This window comes from Ambystoma mexicanum, chromosome 5q, assembly GCF_040938575.1.
Source record: "Ambystoma mexicanum isolate Mex_15411 chromosome 5q, UKY_AmexF1_1, whole genome shotgun sequence".
Classification (NCBI taxonomy): Eukaryota; Metazoa; Chordata; class Amphibia; order Caudata; family Ambystomatidae; genus Ambystoma; species Ambystoma mexicanum.
In genome coordinates, this window is record NC_090933.1 from 1,364,389,862 (window position 1) to 1,364,413,321 (window position 23,460).

At 47.8% G+C, this 23,460-nt stretch overlaps 1 long non-coding RNA gene across 1 annotated transcript in view; it reads right to left on the minus strand.

Annotated features, from left to right (window-relative positions):
• Positions 1-1,627: 1,627 nt before the first annotated feature.
• Positions 1,628-23,460, minus strand: part of LOC138498155 (uncharacterized) — a 46,329-nt gene continuing 24,496 nt past the window's right edge. The window contains exon 3 of the long non-coding RNA XR_011278709.1: positions 1,628-2,026. This is a non-coding gene — a long non-coding RNA (uncharacterized lncRNA). The remainder of the gene's footprint in view (positions 2,027-23,460) is intronic.

Consider the following 23,460-nt stretch of genomic DNA (forward strand, 5'->3'; position numbering starts at 1 on the left):
GGTATAGCCTTCCATCGGGCCACATTTCTCTCTTCCTGGGGCATAGCCTTCCATCGTGCCACACGCCTCTATTCTCAGGGTATAGCCTTCCATCTGGCCACATGCCTCTCTTCTCGGGGCATAGCCTTCCATTGGGCCACATGCCTCTCTTCTTGGGGCAATGCCTTCCATTGGGCCACATGCTTCTCTTCTCAGGGTATAGCCTTCCATCGGGCCACATGCTTCTCTTCTCAGGGTATAGCCTTCCATCGGTCCGCATGCCTCTCTTCTCAGGGTATAGCCTTCCACATGCTTCTCTTCTCAGGGTACAGCCTTCCATTGGGCCACATGCCTCTCTTCTCAGGGTATAGCCTTCCACATGCTTCTCTTCTCAGGGTAAAGCCTTCCATCGGGCCTCATGCCTCTCTTCCCGGGTCATAGCCTTCCATCAGGCCACATGCCTTTCTTCTCAGTGTATAGCCTTCCATCGGGCCACATGCCTCTCTTCTCAGGGCATAGCCTTCCATCGGGCCACATGCCTCTCTTCTTGGGGCAATGCCTTCCATTGTACCACATGCTTCTCTTCTCAGGGTATAGCCTTCCATCGGGCCACATGCTTCTCTTCTTGGGGCAATGCCTTCCATTGTGCCACATGCTTCTCTTCTCAGGGTACAGCCTCCCATCGGGCCACACGCCTCTCTTCTCAGGGTATAGCCTCCATCAGGCCACATGCTTCTCTTCTCAGGGTATAGCCTTCTGTTGGTCCACATTAACACAAAAGGAAAATAAGGAATGTCTCTTGACTGTGCCAGTTTCATCTTTATCTCTTGGATCGAGGGTGGCTTGCAGGAGTGGTATGGCTGAGTAGGTGGTTTACTAACTGCTCACTCTTGTACTCTTCCAGGGCTGTCATTTCATCACAAACACATCATTTGGCAACTTGCCAGGAGTGATAGACTTTCCCCATATTCCACCAGAACCCAGGCTTTTCCTGAAATGAGTAGGGGAAGGGATGTGTTGCTAACATTATAGTCATGTTAGCATTGAGCAGGAGCTGTCTATCAGGAGACGTCTGACATTTCTGGCCACCATCAAAGGCTTCCATAAGGCTGTCCTGACTCAAAGGGGGATCACAGAAAAGTGCCCCTTGGATGCAGGGGGTTGACATTTGTGCCAACCTTTTAAGCACTGATACAGCTGGAGTATGTTCAATGGTAATTGTACAGACTGATGCATGCTACTTGTGTGATATACATAAAGCACTTTTAAAACCATTTTTAAAAGCAATGTTATGGGCTGGGGTACACTTATGCCCATCTCTGGCACCCTCTCTGTAATTAGAAGCATTCCACCCAGGCTGCATGAAGCTGGCAGAATGTTGCTTAGGTTTGTATGGATGGAGTAATTGATCATTGGAAAGATATTGATCCAGACTGATTTGCCATTCAGGTCAATAGTATTGATGACTTCAATTCTATTTTATCGTCTGATTTCTCTGTACATTAAATATCTGTAATTCTAGTGTGGGCATTAATCTGAGGTTCCTAACACATCAGGACAATGGCCTAGTGCAGTATATATTTAATAGTTTCTACCCAAAGGCATTTTCTTCAAAGTACAATATTTGAACTGCAGCTGCATGTTACTTCCCGAGACCCCAGGTCATAATATGCACTTGTGGGGGGGATCACATGTCATGCAGGTATGATGGCTTGCCTCTTACCTGTGCAGTTGACGCCTGCATACCTCAGATCATCATAACAATAGTCTTGGACCTTGTTGCTGTATGGACACTCTGCCAGGCACTGCTCATCTCCTCTGCACTGGACATCAGTCATGTACACTGGTTCAGGTAACTGTTGTAAGGGGATGGGTGCGAAGTTAGCTGAGTACGGCACTCCGCACCCCAGCTGTCTGCAGGCCACAGCAGCATCCTTCATATCCCACTGGCTGTCGCACACTCTCTGCCAACCTTTAATGAATTCGACCAACAAGATGCCAGCACAGGGGCCTCTTCCATGTGTCACTTGAATACCTCTTAAGTGAACTGTGTAAATAGAAACATTTATTATGCAAGAATGTTAGTCCCACTGCACTGCCACTTTACTCCAACAGAAATCCAAAGACATTAAAAAAATCAGGAAATATCATTGCAATCATTGTATGAATTCTGCCCATCACAAACAGGAGACAATAGACACAAACTGTGCCTTTAATCCAGCATTTAATTGCCCCCTTACTCTTTGCTTTCAGTCAGGTGTGTGCAGAGTGCTGGGGTCACTGGCTTCAGTACATGTTGCAATCCCTGCAGATGTAGGGGCCGGGATAATGAGGTCTGTTCCCTCCTTTCCTTTTTGTGTGATATTGTTTCCTTATTGTTGGGATGGAAATGAGTATATCCCACCCCCTAAATGTTTTCAGGTAAGGTAAATCCGCTATGAGACAGTGTAGTGTATAAGGGGGGAGAAACCTGCACTCTGAAACTTGGTGCAAAAAGCAATATAGCGAGAAAAGTAGATGCATGGCATTAGGAGACACATAGAAAGAAACGCCATTTTGTAGTTATGAGAAAAGCACAGGCTTGCATGACAGCACTGCACCAGTCGAGCTCCATGGAAAGATTTCACTAGGCCCAACATCATTAAGGCAGAATAAATCTGCACTGCCAGTTCTCACGGAAGTCCACTTGCCCCATGTCCCTTCACTGTTGCAAACACTTACGGCCTCGTTACGAGAATCGTGGTAAAATCCAAACCTTACCGGTGTGGAGGTAATACCTTGTCCAGGTAGCATTGACGCCGCTAACAGCGTCCGATTGCCGATTACGAGAATGCGTGCACACGCGTAGCGGCATGCCGGTATCGTCTGTACCGGCATGCAGTAAATGATCCCAAAACCCCTGTTGACGGCATCATGGAAAGCGCTGACACTTCCTCCACCTTCATCCACTCCTAAATAATGGGCACCAGCAATAACGGGTCCGGCAATAACGGGCCCGGTACTATTGGAACCGGAAGTAACGTCATAGCGCCGAAACGGGAAATGGCACGGAGGCCATCTTAAAAAACAAAATCCAATGCAATCCTCGAGATATAGGACCTGGAGCCTCACACCACCAGCCACATCTGCACCCACACCTCCTGCACAATGCCAAAGGCCATAAAAAAGGGAGCCTCCCGCCAGAGAAAGGACAGATTCTCAGGGGATCAACTAAACATGCTGGCCGACACACTGGCAGAGAATGCAGACGTGGTCTTAGCCTCACACCTCAAGAGAACTGCACAGCTGAAAAAGAAAGAGATATGGGAGCAAGTGGCCCAGAAGGTCAGTGTGGTTGGCACCACCCCTGCACCGTAAAGGATGTAAAAAAACGCTGGGATGACCTGCGGCTATGTGTGTGCAATATCTTATCAGCCAATCGGAGCCAGGGTCTGACTACCGGCGGCGGGTCCAACTCACCCATTAAACTCACCCAATGGGAAGAAACCTGTGCCAGCACCATTGGAATGGAGTCCATAGAGGGAGTGGGAGATATGGAACATGGAGCGCCGCTAGCGGCAGATGGAGGTGAATGTCCAAACAAACCACCGTAATACAAAGTATGATGATATGCCACCAATGTGACTGTGATATGAGACAATGCATGGGCCATCACACACACATGGACACATCACTACCTAGATGCTGTCCCCAGCACCGTCACATTCACATGCATGCAGCATGCCAATGCCATACCTGAGACACACCCCACAAACAGGGAAACAACACAAAGGCATGTCACACAGCATACACCACCTTACGCATGTGTGAACAAGACGTATGCCTGAATAACCCCACCATATAGCAAGCAACCTGTATGCCACAGCTGTAAGACAGCAAGTCATCAAATGTGTACAACTGCAATAATTCCATTGTATGCATGATGCATGTACAACCATCACTGATACTGTCCCCCTTTTAGTCCCCCACAGGCTCTGATACAGACAGCGATGTACAGGACTATGCTGAACAGGCCACCACACCATCGAAGAGGGCCAGGGCCAGGGAAGACAGCAACATGCCTTTCACATCCAAGGGCACAGGCAAGCCACATCAGCCACCGAGGGCAAAGGCAGCACAGGATGGGAAAGCACAGGGGTGCAAAGGACAGCCGCTATACCAACAGTGCTGACACCCATGGAATCCACTGCAGTCGAGCCAGTGGCAGGTGGGACCCTGTCTGCTGCTAACAGCTCGGTAGGGGAGGCAGCTGCCACAGCACCCCAGAGTAGCGATGAAGAAAAATCCCAAGGCGAGGTATGCATCCCTAAGGAGGACAACTGCTCAATGGAAGTTGGTGGCACACCCAGCCCTGCCCAAACACCCCAGTACACCCCAATAAGCACACCCAATGGCACCACGCACGTCCAGTCTGAAGGAGAGGCAGAACCAGAGGCCTGGAGCCCCACAGAGGACCCACCTGAATTGGGCCCCTTGCCAGACGTCCCATTCACCTCCACATGGGTCCGGGATGGGGAGTTAAGAATGGCACAGATGGAGGGGAGGCAGCAAGAGCTGACTGGGTTTGTAAAACAATACGCCTCAGATGGTGACCTGATGAGGAAGGAGCTCTGAGAGAACACTGCGGCCATGAAAGGGGCCATTGAGTGTAGCACCTTTCGAATCTGTGAGGAGCTGTCAGCATTAGGCAGGTCCTTGCCAGGATTGCTGATGCCTTGGAGGCTCAGCGTCCTGCCCCAACAGTGGAGCATGCGGCCACAGGGTCATCGGCCAGCTCCACACAGACGAGAACCCCTGTGCAGGTTTGTGCATAATGCGAGGCGCCCCGACAAGCCGCCCCCGTAGTCCGACAGAGGACAGAAGTAGCAGGGTCAGCCTGCATGTGCAGATTTATGCAGACTCATGTAGCATACCATTGCACACCATGTGTGGGGGAGTTGTGGGGGGAGGGGGTGGGGGGTGTGGGGTAGTTGTGGCGGGAGGGGGAGGGTGTAGGGTGTGTGTGGGGAGTTGTGGGGGAGGGGGAGGAGGGAGGGGCTGTGTGGGGGGGTTGTGGGGGAGGCAGAGGGTGTGTGTGTGAGGTGGAGGGTCAGAGCACTTTTTTCATATTTCCTGTTTAATACACCCGTTGTGTACCAACAAATCACAAGACTGGACATTGCTTATTGTGTATGTGTGCTTTATTGCTTTACAGTGCATAGTGTCCATTTACCCCCACACCCAGTGCCCTGAGTCTCACATTCATGGTACCATCTGCATCCATGTGTCTTAGAAATATTGTCCTATCATAGACTGGCGCACAGCATGTCCCTCCTGTGCATCACCACCGGGATGATGTGCAACCCCATCTTCTTCATCTTCTGATGGTTGCTGTTCAATGTCAGGGGGCAGAGGCACGTTCCGTCGGATGCCCATGTTGTGCAGCATGGCACATGCCATGATGATCTTGGCCACCTTCTCATGCCCGTACAGGAGTGCCGCACCCAACCTGCTGAGGCAGCGAAACCGTGCCTTCAACAGGCCAAAGGTCTGCTCGATCACCATACGGGTACAGGTATGGGCCTGATTGTAGTCTTCTTCGTGCCTGTTCTGCGGGTCACAGACAGGGGTGAGGAGCCACGGCTTCAAGGGATAGCCAGCATCACCTGCATGGGAGCAAAATAAGGTATGTGTGAGTCAATTACTAATGTGACACTTGTACTTATCACTTTCATGCTTGCAGATATTTGTTGTTCACATGCACATGTCCCTGGATGTATGCACACATTTTAATGTGCCACAATGTGTGATGTCCCATGGTCTAATGGCGTGGATTACGTCGTCCAGATGATGCAGGGTGTCCACTTCCTTGCTGGTGTTCATGCACTGTGGATGCCTACCGCTGTGTTTGGTATCATTAATGTGATGTGTAGTGATTATTATGATTTTTTTACTAGCAGCATTGGCACAAGTTCCATCATGATTTCTCATTCAGAGCTTATTATTCCCTGCTATGGTGGTGGCCCAGTGACGGGCAGTGTGTTCCCTTGGTGGGATTCATTTGTGCGCACTCATGGATGCATGTCCTGTGTTGTGTTTTGCTGTGTTCATTTACATTGTGCATACTCACAGCATGTTGCTGGATTGTGTTACAGAGGGTGAGGTCTGAAGATGTGCAGTGAACGTGTTGTGGGATATGGGCTGGTTGCAAGTCAGGCATACTGTCATTGATGTTTATGTTCATGTTTGGTGTGCAGCTTCCATCATTACTATGGTGTCTGGGTGTCATGTTCACTTGGGATGCTTTGGGGCACATAGTTTTGCAGTATGGACAATGCGTAGTCACCACCCCAATCACATCTCTCCCCCCATTACACTGCCATGTGCCTGTCATGAAACTTACCAAGCAGCCAGCCATGTCGCTCCATGTAGCGTGGTAGCGTGGAGTTCTGCAGGACCATTGAGTCATGAGTTGATCCGGGATATCAGGCATTGCAATGTGTGATGAACTTGCTAGAGCTGCACATTGATGGTATGTGTGGTATAGCTTACGATTGTGGTACACCACCTCCATGGCATGCAGGACCACCAATTCAACATGGGTGCAGTCAAGTGCACTGATACAGTTTGGCATGCCTGCCAGTGCATGGAAGCCAACTTTAGTGTCAAAGATCTCCTGGGCAGTATGTGGTAGGAATATGTAGTCGCTTGAGTGTTTCAGGAGGGCATCCATCACTTGGTTCAGCATGCATGATAAAAAAGGTTGTGATATGCCATGCATCTGCCCCACTATGTGCTGGTAGGTGCCCATGGCCAGGAAGTGGAGCACAGACACTACCTTCAGTAGAGGGGGGATGGCGGTGCATATTTCAATCAGGCTGACAATGTTGTTGTGTATCATGTCCACAATGGTGCTGATGGTGTCCCGGTCCAGACAGTACAGGGTGTGGATCTGCTCATGGGTTAGGTTGAATGGACTGGCTCTGATGCGAGGGATGCCTGGGTGGTACCACTGGCGTCTCCTCTGTGGTGCCTGCTGTTGTTGTTGCTGGTGTAGCAATGCAAGCATGTCCTCCAGCCCCAATATCGCTACTGCAAGTGGGATCATTTTGGTGTGGAAAGGGGCACAGTGTGTGGGTGTGCTCCTTTTGTGCTGGGCCAGAATCCATTGCTTCCACCAGTGCTGATTGTGTGCACCTGTGGCAGTTGGGAACACTGCACATTGCTGTTAACAGTTGAATCGCGATGCCGTTGATGCCGCCATCCCGGTATCCCTTATTACTGCATTTTTGATGGTGGTAATTGCATGTCCGCATGACTTGTGATGTCCTCCTGTGAGCGCCATCCGGGTATTGCCAGCCTGAAGGGTGGCGTGCCTGCACGCATGCCGGTAACGGGAATGCACAGTCTCAGAGGTGGCGCTGATACCGGGTTGTCTACTCGTAATAGGCCGGAGCGGTATGCAGTGCCGGTATCCCCTTACCGGCATTGTTTTTCCGTTACTGCAAATCTCGTAATGAGGCCCTTAGTATCGTTCAGAGGAATCCACGCTGCAAGAGAGTGAGACAACATCAGGCTCAGTGCAGTGCCCATTCATCTCCACTAAGCTGCCTGCAGGCTTCTAACCCCCAGCCAGCCCCACACCACTGACCCGATCCCCACATTCCTGCATTACATGATAAGTGAGCGGCCCCCTTCCTAGCACACATTAAGTGACCATTAAAGAGCTACGCATGCGTGACTGCTTCACCCCCCAACATAAAACACATCTTTTGTAACACGAGGTACAGGGAGGGATACATTATTGATCAAAACCAGGATGGAGACCTTGGGTGTAAGAGAAGCGGTATCAACAAAGCCCAGAATGTATAGGTTAGTGTGACTATAATTTATGTTCCCTTCCCCCAGCACCAATCCCTGAGCCGCCCAGGTGCATGCCACAGTGATATAGTAGTAGGCTTAGTCTGCTAGTTCAGATGTAACACTGTATTTTATGAGCAACCTGACCTTGACCACACAACAAGATGAGCCCAGCCGACCCACGTGGAGCCTGACTGACGGTGAAGGAACTAATCAATTGTAGCCTGGCATCCCCTATTTAGCAGACCTATGTACATGGACTTGCCAATCAGTGGCACTAGATTGTACTATATGTGATGATGCCACTTGGTCTTTTAAGCTCCTGCTTGTCTTATGATTAACCAGAACGTTCTCAAGCAGCAGAGTCCTTTTCTGATATTTTGTATTCTGTACAATGAAACCTTAGAATCCTTGCAAACTATCTCCTGGCTTATTTCCCTAGAGGGTTGTATTCACTCTGGAGTCTGTGTTAACTGGAACTTGCCTTCGTTTGGTGAACCTGGTGAGGTGATCCCACTGCCCCTGTACCTGCAGAGGTATGCAGACGACCTCTCCGGAAGGGGCGTTCCCACCTACAGTGGCCAGTCCCAAAACGCATACGCTGAGTGGCCTTGTGGGAGCCCTATTTGCAGAATCCCACCTGCTCTTTAGAGCGGGAGCGACTCCAATGAGAGGTGCAGGCCGGTTGTGGAACCCAAAGAACGGAGGTCTTCGGTAGAACGTGGATGCGTGACTATAGCCTGCAGGGGATAACAAAGTAGGGTTGGATGTATAGAGCAGTGTGAATAGTGTGAACACACAGTGACTGAAATTGAGAGTGTGCTCGGTTTGTGGATTGTGTTGATTTTTTCTGGCCATGTTTTATTCACTTATTAAGGATGCTGAGAAAGAGGAAACGGAATAAGGGAGCCTCCCCAAGTAAGAGGAGAGGGTGGTACCGTCTTGACCAGTGTGGGAAAAATATAAGGGGAAATATAGGAGCCTCATATAATTAGAGAGCTCGGGAGAAGTAGTGGTTGTTGTTTTAGCTTGTTATTTTAGGTTTTTTTGTTGTAAGGAGGAGCCCAGGAGGGGCGTGTATGGTTTACGTGTGTGGCTGCATCAGGCACGTGTGCAGTGGGCAGGTGAAGAAGCTCTATTGGGGAATAGTGGCTCGGGGAAGTGAATTGATTATTTTTCTGTGAACTCATTGACGGTAGTGACATGTACTAAAGACAAGACTGAACTGTATATGCTTTAAATGTTCTAGACAAATTTCTGTTTTGACTGTGATGCAGTAGCATAGGCTTACCGCCAATCCAAAACACATGCCAGAAACAGCCATGAGGACAGACACACCCTTAGACTATATATTCAAGGCCTTGCCCTTGTATTGTGATTAAGAACTACCACAATCAATGGGTGACCGAGACTAGAATGCCCCATTCCTGGCCAGAGCAAGGATCTTTTGACAAATGTGCACTAGAACACATGTCCAACTTCCTGACAGCAAAGTATAAGGGGAGACTGTTACAAAATAGACAGGAAGTATTAAACCTCTGGAAAATGTTTGAAGACACAGAGGACCCAAAGGGAGGAGGGGCGACGCATGACAGTAACACAGAGAAAGGAGCAGCGGAGGGCGAGAGGAATTTAAAGACTAACAACGGGATATATCCGCTAGCAACTCGCCCATCAGAAGGGTATACCAATCTGACATATGTGTCAGCGGGCACTATGGTGGCCACACCAGGCTTGGCCCCACCCCCGCCATATGTCTCACCGCCGGGGTAAGCGGGAGAGACCTAGAGGTAGCACTGGCATCAACACTTACTGAATTGGCCAGGTTACGGGTAGCATGTGAAGTCACTAGGGTGGGGGAAACTCCAATGTTGCCCGCAGGGACACCACCAAAGCCACCCAGAGACGAGTAGAAGTCAGGTGACTTCCTATTCAAAATAGACAATGTGTCTATAAGAAACGTCCACGTAGAGTGGGACCAGTAAACCGACAGCTTAGGTTATGAGAATATAGGGTCACAAAGAGGGGGCGAAGAAAATTGGAGTGATTTTGATGACACTGAAACAGAAGGAGCGTGAGGGGTCAAACAGGCACCCCAGGCCACACCGATGGGACAGAAGATTAAGAAAGAGGTTTGGCAGAATAGCGTTAGCACAGAAAAAGGGAAGTGCAACGAAGGGCGGGAAAGGAAAAATGAAAATTCAAATGCCCCTAATACACAAGGGTGCAGGGTGACCACACTATGTACCCTGGGCACAAATGGACAAAAATAACCTCCTTAAGGCGCTCCCCCAACTAATGGCGGGGGCTGGAAATGGATCTATGCATTCGAAAAGAATACAGCAGAGGTACCCTTAGCAATAGGGGATATCAAGAGTTTGTTGGTAGCCGCAATTGGGGATCAGGCAGAGGCAGTGTGGATTAAAGCAGGGTACCGGGAAGTAACATTGAGTAATGATGCCCATGATGAGCATCGTTCAACAAGATTAGAGCACGAGTATGGGATGCACTGCGGCAAACGTTCCCAGACACCCCAGATTTACAGTCAATAATGCAGTGCACAATGGGAAACGAGGAAGTACATTCTAGGGTTCAAGCAATGTGGAGAGCAGAAACAGCAAGCGCCTGGGATCAATCAACAGCACTATTTTATTTTATAGTAAAAAGAGGCCTCCCAAAAGAAGTACAGAAAATGCTTGACAAGATGGCAGGGGTAGAAGCAAAGGGGTGGCCCGAAATTCAAACATTATAGTTCACGACTGTAGACGAATCAAAGGGCGAGGAAAGGAAACTATGCAAAGGCAGCAGGCTGAGGAAACTAGTTCAAAATAAACTGGTGAAAGTGGCCGCAGTATCGACATGGCCACCACCCGAGCAGACGGGAGAGGAAGGGTGCACCTCTAACGTGACCAGGCAAGAATAGCAGCGATGTAGGCTTGAAGACGACAAGGGCGGTGGAGAGGAAACCTCAATTCTCAGGACCACAATGGCAAGCAAGACAGCAATAAGGAGGAGGGTCTAGAGGAGAGGTGTTTGGAGGTCCAGGACCAAGAGGTGGGGGACTAGGGCAATTCTGGAGATGCGGAAGGTGGGGTAATTTTTTGAGAGAGTGTTGCAGCAGGTAGGGGGAAATTACAACTACAACCGGCAGCATTATGAGTGTCCCCATCCAGGAGGCCGCCAAGGGCCACCTCCCAGAATGACTTCGATACCATACAGGATCCACCAGGCTTACATGCAGCTACCACCAAAAATCCCCAGCCCCTACCACCCACCACACCAGCAGCAAACATTGCAGCCATACCAGCCCCGCCTTTACCAACAGCCAGCAGAGAACAGACATGCTTTCGGTACTGCATCCAATGCTGCAGCGGACCCTTTTCAAGGTGCTACAGTTGTGGGGGGAAACCCTTTCTCGTTCCCTGGAACAGACACATTGTCAGAGGCGTGTTGCACACGTCGTGTAGAAAGTGAATTCTTCCTGCAAATGTACTCATCTGATTAGTAATGAAATACAACCAGAACAGTCTATTAGTAGAAAGATAAGATGCCAGACGAGAACCAAGAATAGCAGGAGATGAGACAGGTACTGCAAGTGGAGACGCAGGATGCACAGGAGGATGTTGTGATGACTACAAGAAAAGCAAGTGGTTAATACAATGCTATCCTTAACAGAACATAGAGAATAGGCAAAGCAGTAATGCCCACTAACCTGAGGACACATAACCAAGAAACTATCACAGCGGTATGTGGGACAAGATGCAGGCACCTGTGGTTTTCTCTGTAAACAAGAAACCCAAGAAGGTCAACAAGGTCCTAACAACTCACCATTCATAAGAAATCAAGGGTGAGTGAGGCTTACCGTACAGGTATCCTATCGGAGGACAAGTGAGGAGTTTCCAGAAGTTCATAGAATGTTGGGCTTCAGTTCAATCCACAAGAAGCAGAAGGAGGGTCCAGAACAACCTACCCCGATGGCACAAGGATGCCTCAAAATAGTACACAATGGCAGTATCTAGTCCATGTACTTTCTGAAAAGAAGTTCCAAGAAGCCCAAAGTTCCACGTGAAAACGTTCATATGCATTAGTCCAAAAACAATACAGGTCAGACACAGAGCGAGCACAGAGGGAGCAAAGCGGCAGGAAAACAGGTCCAGGAGCAGTCTGTGGTTAGAAACGGGGGCGGGCAATGAGGTATCAAAACATAGGCAATGCAGGTCGGATAGCAGTTTGTGATTGATTCAAGGAGCGAGCAGTGTATTTACAGAACTTAGGCAGAAGCAGGCCCAAAGCAGTCTGGGTTGCAAGCTCAAAGTAACTAGATGCAGGGTGGAAACAGGCGTGGCCAAGGTTCAAGGAAAAGGAAATCAGAGGTCAGGAAGGACAAAATGATACGAAGGATTTTCCAAAACGCCACTGGTTTCAAAATCAGAAGCACCGGGATGCTGAAGGGGAGGTGCTTATGAATGAGAAAAAAGAGGAAATCGAGGTGCTCACTCCAGTTCCCAGGCAAATATATCAAATGCAAGTAGTAACTGGGTTAAATCCCAAAATTCAACAAGTATTAAAAGGGTTGAATCCTTTCTGCTGCAGTTCAGTTGCTCTGTTGTTCTTCTCCTCCTAGCACTTTCTTGTCACAAACAATTGTCAGGGAGGCTGTATTTCTTTACAGGTGTTACTAATTAGTAGCTCTTTCAGTCTCAAAGGATTCTGGTAGCTGTAGTGATCACATTTTTACATTTCAGGTGACCAGGAACCAACACCCCTATGAATGAGGTGCATGACAGATCCAAGTGTTGTTCGGCGCAGTGGGTGGGAAAAGGAAGTAGGCGCAGGATGCCAGCGTTGCCATGCCAACTTCCAGGCACCAGTCAGTAAACGCCTTAAGGGGCCAGGAGTATGCTTTCTGCTACGAGCACTTCTAATGGGGAACAGGCGCTTGTTTCGAGAGCAGCAGTTCCCAAGTCCTAGAGAAGCGTGACACCAAAACCTGACACACATATCCTGACTAGGACAGCCCACAGAGAGAACTTGCGTGTCCAGTCCTGTCAATGACCCTAAATCCACAAGAGGGAACAAACAATTCATCTTTATGGTATACTCAGGAGTTGAGAAGTCGTGCATTAGAGAAGGTGGCTTCTGGCTATCTTCTGTACACAAAAGATTGAGATCACAAAGTTGGAGGGAAATTCATACGGGCCCCCCTCTTATACACTGAGAGTTCTCCTGTCAACTTGCATGGGAGGGATCTGCTAAGTAAGTTGAACATGACAATCTTATTCACAGATCACAGTATCGTCTGAGCCATACCTGGCATGTGTTCCCTAAGAGAAATACTAGTTTTACATGCTGTGGCAAGTGATATGGCAGTGAGAGGTATCCCTGTCAACCCTGACATGTTTACTTACAGCATTAAAGTTGTCACACAAGCTGTCCCCCAGATTACGAAAAAGTGTTGGAGAGTGCCCACATTTTTTCACCTTTAGTATTCCCCAAGCTGGTTGCTGGCACAATACTATCATTAGACTTGGAAGGGGTACTAGTGTCTGCAAAAAGGATTTTGGTGCTGGGTACTGACCACCAGGGGTGCCAATGCCGTTGAGTGCTCTGCATTGATCCCACTGTACCCCTGAGAGAATTGACTGATGAAGAACTTTTTGAGGATGTCAATAAGGATGGGGAGATCATCCTTGAGCGTTGCATACCCTGTGAGATCATGGTGCAATACAGGAAAGTTCAGATACCGCTCATGGCTGGTGTCACACCACCACCATCATTCAGTTAGGCAGACTTGCAGTATGTCTCTACACATTTATGGACCACAAACCACACGGTGTAGTGATGCTGAAAGAAGTGACTCCTGTATACATTACCCTCAAAAAACAGGCAGTATTCCTGCAGGTGAAACATCACCATTGTCCAGGGAAGCATTGGAGGGGATTAGAGAAACACTACAGGCCCTACTACACCAAGGCACCTTCCTTCCCAGCTAACTATCGTCCAATCTCCATCTCTCCGTTCCTGGGTGAACTCCTGGAAAAGCGTGCCATCTCTTAGCCTAACCTTCACACTGAATCTGTTGGTTGTCTCCATGACCATCAGTCTGACTTCAGAGCTGCAAGAAGCATGGAAACTGCTCTCCTGAACATCTGTGAAGACCTGCTCTCCAACCTTGACTCCAACACCCCCTCTGTCCTCATCTTACTTGATCTCTCTTCTGCCTTTGACACTGCTCAACCGTCTCTGTGATAACTTGTGTATCACTGATCAGCATACATGCCAACATTCTGATGCACCTGGGAGGGAGATTTCATCAGGGAAATCGGGAGATGTGAAGTTCCCCATAGGAATGCATTGGGGCTAGAATGATTATAGGTGTAAAAACGTGATAAATAGCTATATTTTTTACTGAAAAGTCGGCAGTCTCCCGCCTAAATCGGGAGGGTTGGCATGTATGGATCAGGCCCTGGTTTGGCTGTCCACCTTCCTCTCTGATTGACGTTCCCATGTTCAACTTGGGTCCTTCCTCGCCTCTATCTCTATCTCTACCTGTGGTGTTCACCAGGGGTCTAACCTCTCTCCCAGGCTGTTCAACCAGTACCAGGCACTTCTTGCTGACTGCATTGCCACTCTCTGTCCCAACTTTCAGTGCTATGCAGATGATTCCCAACTCATTTTCATGTTCTCTTCCGCCACTTCATATCCTTCTCTCATCTCTGACTGTATTTCTGCTATCCAGGAGTGGTGTGCTGCCAATGATCTCTTCCTTAATGCCAGTAAGACAGAGATTCTCCTCATCGGCTCACCTGCTCCCTCCTTTCCTTTCACTCTCTGGCCGGCTTCTCTTGGCCCTCTTCCCGCTCCCACCTGTGAGCCTGAAAACCTTGGGTTCATCTTTGATTCCACACTTTCCTTCTCTCCTCACATTTCTGACATCTCTAAGAAGTCACACTACCAGCTGCTCCTCCTCAGAGGTATTCTTCCTTTCCTATCCTTCCCCCTGAAGCTCAATGTCTCCAGAGCTCTGGTTCTCTCTAGGCTAGACTACTGCAACAGCCTCTTTCTCAATCTGCCTACCTCTACGCTCTGCCCTCTGACACTCATCGAAAACAGGACTGCACGACTTGTCCTGGGCCTCAAGCCCAGGGATCGTATCTCTCCAGGACTGAAACCAATGCACTGGCTCCCAGTGGCGGCAAGGATTACGTTCAAAACCCTCTGCATTGTCCATAAGGCCTTCTGGGGTCTGGGACTTCAATGCCTTCAACTCGCTCTTCCTAAATATCTTCCCTCTCGAGCTCTTCGCTCAACCATCTCCAACTCCCTCAGGATCAGTTGCTTCTCCAAGCAGCGAGTTAGTGGTAGATCTCTTTCTTCTGCTGGGGCCTCCCTCTGGCATAGCCCCTCTGAAAATTGAGGTGAACCAACCCATTTTCCGGCAGCATCTCAAGCCTTCCTCTTTGCTTCTTCTTTTTCACTTCCTCTCCCCTGCTGATCTGCTGACTGAATCTGAAACTGCACTTGTTACTTGGCTACCCCTGATATAAGGCCCACGTCCCCTCCCCACCAGTTGCTCACCTGCACTGCCCCCATGGCAACCCTTGCACTCGGGGACGGTTCTGTATCCCCACAGCCACAACCAGCACTTGACACCTTATGGCTGCACTTACCCTTGCACTTGCCACCTGCTGATCGCACATTCATTTTTTTATTTATTGTCTTTATTTATTATCTTACTGTTATCCTATGTACTGCACTATCCCCTCCTCTTTCCCATTGCATTTTTCCCCTCCCCTGCACTTGCGCAAATTCAAGGTCACCTGGCCTAGTTGGATTGTTGTCTTTGTCTTCCTCTGTTTCCCCTCACATGCTTTGTCGTGCCCTGAAACACGTGTGTATAGGCACGTTATTAATATCATATCATATCATAGTACCCTCCACTTCACCATGTAATACCGCCATATACCCCATTAAAAAGGCAACAGGGGCAGTTGGAGGATGATTCAGGATCTGCGCCCCCTCAATGACGTAGTGCAAAAGGAGTTTCTACTTGTCCCCATCCCAGCATCCTTTTTGTGCAGCATCCCGAAGGAGGCGACCCATTTCACTGTGGTAGATTTGAAAAATGCCTTCTTCTCAGTACCCCTTCGTCCAGACTCCCAGTACCTCACAGCCTTTACACTGGGTGAAAGCGCTATGAACACACTTGTTTGCCCCAGGGGTGCTGCGAGAGCTCTTGCATTTTCAACAGGATACTACATGAAGACTTAGGAAACATTCAAGTACCCCACACGATACTTCAATATGTAGATGACCTACTGGTCTGCAGTGACAGTGAACAGGGCTGTCAAAGGGACTCTATAGCACTGTTGCATATGCTAGCAAGGAATGGGCACAAAGTGGACAAGGTGAAACTCCAGTACTGCCAACTGGAGCTACTTTACCCATGGCAGCCAATCTCCAATGACGGAAAAAGAATCAACCCTGACAGGGCAGCAACGATGCTTGCAACTTCCAAACCACTCACAGTAAAAGACATGTAATAATTCCTAGGGTTGTGCAATTATTGCAGGACATGGATTTTAGATTATGCACTGCAGCTGAGGCCATTTCTACGGGGCCTCAAGGAAGCACAAAAAGAGAGCAACAATATAGAGTGAACCCCAGAGATGATAACAAGTTTCAATGACTTAAAAGAAGTTATCTCAACAGCACCTATGCTTGCCACCTCAAATTACACAAAGGAGTTCAATATTTTCTCGCATTCAAGTGGTACACTCATGACAGCAGTACTCATGCAGAAGAGCACAATGGGCCATAAGCTACTAGCCTATTACAGTGGCACACTCGACTCTGTCTGTCATGAAGGGACAATTCACCTGTGAACAGGCTCTTGCAGCTGTGGCCTTTGCAATTGAAAAGAGGGTGTTCAGTAATGTTGTATGTGGACACTCACATTTTGTGATTTTGGATCACTCCAAATCCACCCTTAACACAGAGAGCATCAATTTATGAAATCATAATGTCCAGCCCCCACATCTAAGTTGTAAGGTGCAAGACAGTAAACCCAGCCACGTTCCTCACTCAACCATGCACCGCCGAAGATTTGCAACAGCATGACTGTGCATCTTATGAAGACAATGATATCCGCAAAGCCAAAGACAGCCCCCTAGAAGTGGGAGAGATCCTCTTCTCTGACAGGTCAGCATCAATTGATCAAGAGACAGTTGAAAGGCATGTTGGGGCAGCAGTGGCATGCCTAGAGGAAGGAGAATATGAAACACTTGTAATGAAGAGATTGCCCATTCATTATTCAGCTCAAGCAGCAAAACTGGTAGCACTGATTGAATTGTTGCAGGCATCGAAGGGGTGCTATGTTACGATCCACTCAGACTCTGCCTTTGTCACCATGATGGTGCACGCAGGACTGTCGCACTGGAGAAGGAGGGGGTTTAGGAGGGCAGATGGTTCCCCAGTACAGCATGTCACCCTGCTCAACACACTGATTTCCGCCCTCGCAGAACCCTCTGTGGTGGTTGTCGTTAAATGTGCAGCACATATGTATAATACCGATGGAATACCTTTAGGAAACACAGCAGCCAATGCAGCAGCAAAAGTTGCTGCATACCTCCCTGTTCCCACATCTGCTGAATATGTTATAACAACAGTAAACGACAGGAAAGATCCAGAGGCAGCTCTCCCTTTCACACAGATAATTGAGCTGCAGCATAGAGTCCCTCCAGAAGTAAAATGATATATTGCTCAAATGTGGGTGTATTCTGACCTGGCGGGCAGAAAGGCACCCGCAAGCACAATTCGCAGTTACCCAGTCCAGTAACTACGGTATCGGCAAGCTTACCGGTACCGTAATTACCAGACCGGCAAACTTGTAATGAGCCCCAATGCCTAATTCATCTTGCGCTATGTAGGATCAAAGGCAAATTCCAGGCACGCAATGTCCACTTAGAACTCGGTAATCCAGACACCCAAAAATGCAAAACGAGTTCCACCAACCCCAACTGTTTGAAAGAGCCTTACCTCGTGATTGAAGGGGCGAAGTACACTAAAAATAATTGGCAAGAAACAACTCTCACTTGTAAAGACAAAGTACTTGTAGGGTTCTCAGAAAAAACAATAGCTCTCGCAGAACAAGCAGGTGCGCAAGTATGGACAGAACACGTCAACAAACTGACATGGATTGCAGCAATTGAAAGGCCAGTAAAGGTGCACCAAGATGAAAGTCATGAACTATGTTTTTACAGTGAAGGAACTGTTCCTGTCGGATCAAATGAGCGGTATAACAGAACTATCCTAATTCCAGACCTCAGGAAAGGCACCACAGCGCTGATGGACTATTACAGGAGCTGCAGCCAGTGTTAGGGAGAATTCTCATTTTATGGCTAATTTCCCTCAACTAGTGAATCCCCCAGCATCTTTGCTGGATTTGTGTAGTTATTTCTTTACTTGGTAAGAGTGTGCCTCTTTTTCTCACTCTTACCTGTGTTTTTGCCATATGAATTTCATCTGCTTTTGTGATTGTGGACTCTGGAGTACACCACTTCAGTAGCCCCCTTCATTTGTGTGTTACACAGCACCTTCAGTGCAGTGACACAGGGTTGTCTTTTAGACTTCCTGACTACTGTCCCCCAGAAAAGGGTAAAGTTGCCATTAACTTTACAGTCATTTAACCGCAGACCCAGTACACTCCATCTTACATGGAGTACTGGAAAGGGTTAATCTTTAGCCCTTTTTATCTGTAACTCCTAGAACATTGTTTCACTCTTTTAACATTTAGATTTGGCTGATGGCAGTGGTATATACCCTAACTTTTCTACCGCAATTATATTATATAAATGTGGTATTGTTTTAGGCTATTATATTAGCCTCGAACTTAAACCCTCTTGACCAAATACTTTTTCTTTTGGCTCTGGATGAGAAAGGTAGGGAACACCCCATTTGTTTCATCAGCAGGAAGTTAATGGATCCTGAGACAAGGTGGGCAACAATAGAACATAAATGTTTTGCTATTGTGTGGTCACTGAAGAGGTTTAAACCATAGTTGTATGGATCTACCTTCATCATTCAGACTGACCACCAACCCATGAGATGGCTGATGAAAATGAAAGGTGAAAACCCAAAGTTGCTCAGATGGTCAATCTGCCTACAAGGATTTGATTTTTCCATTAAGCACAGAGCAGGAAGTCAGCACCAAAATGCTGATGGTCTCTCTAGGATGTTTATAACCGACTAGAGGGATGAGATTCATCCAGGAGTGGATTAAATCCTCCTGTCCCTTAGTGTGGGGGGGGGGCGAGTGTAATTTCACTGACCCAGTGAGTCCCCCAGCAGCTTTGCTGGATTTCTGGAGTTATTTATTTCACTTGGTAAGAGTGTGCCTCTTTTTCCCACTCTTACCTGTGTTTTTGCCCACTCAACTACTTTTGTGATTGCGGACTCTGGATTACACCACTCTTTTGTGTGTTACACAGCACCTTCAGTGCAGTGACACAGGGTTGTCCTTTAGACTTCCCACCGATTCCATTTCTGGGGCTGACTACTGTCCCCCAGAAAAGGGTAAAGTTGCCATTAACCTTACTTAGTCATTTAACCACAAATCCAGTACACCCCATCTTACATGGAGTACTGGAAAGGGTTAATCCTTAGCCCTTTTTATCTGTACCTCTTAGAGCATTGTTTCACTCTTTTAACATTTAGATTTGGCTGATGGCAGTGGTATATACCCTAACTTTTCTACCGCGATTATATTATATAAATGTGGTATTGTTTTAGGCTATTATATTAGCCTCGAACTTAAACCCGCTTGACCAAATACTTTTTCTTTTGGCTCTGGTCGGGTTTATTCACCATTTCTTTTTGTTAAAGTCCTTCTTGTGTTTGTCTATGTGCTGCAAACCAGGTTTGCCTTCTTTGTTTACTGTCTTTTGGCGGGCTTCTGCCAAGAAGCCCTGCTCCAGGTGCCTTGGTGTCTAGTTGGGCTGAATGTGATCGAGGGGTGTAGTCACCCCCTGCACAGGGTATCCTAGGAAACCCAAGTCACACTTTGGCATGATTGGCTGAGGTGGTTGTCCGGGCTGGACAACCCCCTGCTGCGTGATTGACAGCCAGGCTGTGTGAATGGGGGATTTTTGGATAAAAGGCAGGTCTCTTGGGCTAGAAGTCAGGGTCACCACTGGAACTACAAGCAACCGGAGAGAAGCAGAGAAGAAGATGGCTGCTGCAACTACCCCATCCCGGTGAAGCCCTGCTGCAGTCCTGAGCTATCTACCCTTCAACGACCAGAGAAGATCCAGTCCAGAGTCTTCTTCCCTTGAGCCTGGTTGGGATAACCAGCTCATTTTCCATAGCCAGAGTATCCTCTTCTTGGTCAAAATCACTGCACACTGCTGTAGTGGTCCGGATAGCCATCTGAAGAGCCTCTTCTGTTTTTAAGGAGCGCACCTTTTATTCACTGTCGATGTTGCCGGCCTCATCCCTGTGTGGTGCAGGCCCCTCCAAACGTCCTCCTCCGTACCGAAGCTCCAGGAACCGTGGGTCTGCAGGAAACTAACAGGAACAACTGCTGTGGCACCAGCTTATTCATTGAATAAGGTACTGTGTTCTGCTTGAGGAATTAGGGTGAATTCCTTTTCTTCGCCTCCAAGGCTTAACCTTGTCTTCCCTCCTTCTTAAAACTTTTGCTTCCTGGCAACGTTGAATCTTGAACTGTCCAATTGTGTGATCCTTGATAACAGGTACCCGGTTCCACTTGACACTGGCTCCGGCCTATTGACTCTTGAATTTCTGTCAATGAGTGTTCTCTGATTTTGTCTGCCTTGACAAAAATATTGCTATGATTTTTGCCCCCAACTCTCTCTGGTTAACCCAGGTGCTAAGTGTTTTTCTGCCCCGGTAACATTTCTTGCTGCGGATACTCGTTTCTTTAGTAAGACCGAACTGCCATTACTGTCAAAAAGTGATTGCACTTTGCACGTATTTCTGGTAACGTCTTTTGTTTCACAACACCGGTCCATTAAAACATAGGGTACTTACCTTGAGTTAGAGTGTACCAAAGTGAATTGGTTGGTTGTAGTGTATTTTACGTGTGATTTTGAATTAATAGAAGTGTTGTGTTCATAACAAATGGTTAAAATAATAATTGTACTTATATTTTTTTACCTAAGACCTTGAGTCAGTGTTTGCTTGAGTCACAGTAATTGTGGTCCCTTTGTGTAATCTCTGCTACTGCTCATATAGTCTTCAGATAAGCCTGGCTGCTCCACTATTGCTACCACTTTAACATAGTAGTACAGGCTTGTACCAAAGATAAAACTTGTATTGCCACCTGTAGTCCTAATTATGTGTAGTGTCCCTAAGGGCACTGCACTGGATTCTGCCTAACAACCAGCAAGTGTACTCGGACCTCCCACCTTCTTGGAGGGGCTATTGTTTGCTAGCTATGTTGCACTCTACCCTGTTAGTAGTACCAGAAAAACACCTGAAAGGGGGGCCCCTGTCAGATGAAGCGCCCACAGTGCCCCCAACAATTGAAGCGCAGCACACAATGCCACCACCAGACTTTCACATCTTCCCTGAGAAAGAGCCCTATGACCAGCTGTGAAGAAGAAAAAGATCTTCGAATTATATATCAACAGACACATCCGAACTGCTTGCACAAATAACTGATGAGTACAAGCTCTATAATTCTGCAGAGACATCTTTTGCATCCCTAATACCCAGCATCCAGACACAAGCAAATGCAAAATGGCTCCAGATTGTCAGGTGGGAGCTGATCCAGTTGGCTAAAAATACCAAAAAAGGGTTCAATATCATAAGAGTGGAACTGAGGGCCCTTGGCCTGATGACAATGTAAAATAGGTACCTCCCGGATCTCCCGACAGCCATGGAAAGAGGTGTTTGCAAAAAGATTGGGAGTTCATGTTGCACATTTGTACCTTCCGAAGAAGCTGAAATTGGGACATTGTCACAAGTCATTGCAGCAGTGCATGAACTAGCGGTGAAGATGAAAAAAGAATCTGGTTTTCAATGAGAAGACTGGTTCACCATGATCTTCAGCTGGGTCCTATCACGGCTTAGAACATTGGTGAAAATGCTGGTGCCCATCATCATGTTTGTATTGGTGATTTTCTGTGCGTGAAATTGGGTCTCTGGTGTTGTGCCAAAGCAAATGAAATGAAATTAAACATTTTATTTATATTGCGATCGTACACAAGTGTTTCCGAGTGTGACCAGGCAAAGGGAGGGGAACATGGGAGAACAGAAACAACGATCTTACTTGGCCCAGTGACATTGAGAACGCACAATGATGATGCTTTCTTTTGGCAATGCTAAAATACCTTGTGATACAAAGGAAATAGAAACATAGACTGACCACCCCGTTCACCATATGTTCGCAATTCCTGACCCCGAGAAGTACAAAGAATTGTGGGTAGACCTGGCTGGAGGTGGGGGATGCATTTACATGACATGTACACCTGAGCAATGCAGATAAGCATGGGGAAGTGTAAGACATGTGTGTAGGGACTGGATGCCAATAAAAGGGATGCCCACATGGGAGGAAAGAGCAAGGCGAGCCAATGAGCATTAATATGGGGCAGGGGGAATGTTTGGATGGAAATGAGTATATCCCATCTCACTAAGCGCTCTCAGGTGAGTCGAATCTCCTATCAGATAGTGTAGTGCATAAGGGAGAGAGAACCGCACTATGAGACTCAGTGCAAAAGTAATATAGCACGAACAGCAGATGCATGGCATTAGGAGACACATAGAAAGAAATGCCATTTTGTAGTTATGACAAAATCACAGGCTTGCATGACCGCGCGGCACAAGTCGAGCTCCATGGAAAGATTTCACTATGCTCAACATCATTAAGGCAGAATGAATCTGCACCGCCAGTTCTCACAGACGTCCACTTCCCCCATGTCCCTTCACTTTTGCAAACATTTAGTATCTTTCAGAGGAATGTGCTCTGCTCGAGCGTGAGATTACATCAGGATCCGCGCAGTGCCCATTGATCTCCACTTCACACCCCCACCCAGCCAGCCCAAAGCCAGCCCCACATCACTGACCCAACCCCCACACCTCTGCATTGCATGATAAGCGAGCGACTCCCCTGTCCTAGCAAAAATCAAGTTACCATAAAAGATCTAAGCATGCGCGACTGTTTCACCCCCCAACATAAAACACATCCTTTGTAACACGAGATACAAGGAGGGATGCATTATATCTCAAAACCAGGGTGGAGACCTTGGGTGAAAGAGGAGCGGTATCAACGAAGCCCAGAATGTGTGGGTCAGTTTGACTGTATTTCATCTTCCCTTCTCCCTGGCACCAATCCCCGAGACGCCCTGGTGCATGCCACAGTGATTTAGTAGTAGGATAAGTGTGCTAGTTCAGATGTAACAATGTATTTTATGAGCGACCTGACCTTCACCAGACAACAAGATGAGCCCAGCTGACCCACGTAGAGCCTGACAGATGGCGAAGGAACTAACCAATTGTAGCCTGGGAGCAGGCCTATGTATATGGACTCGCCAATCAGTGACACTAGATTGTACTACATGTGATGACGCCACTCTGCCGTTTAAGCTCCTGATTGTCTTATGATTAACCAGAACTGATCTC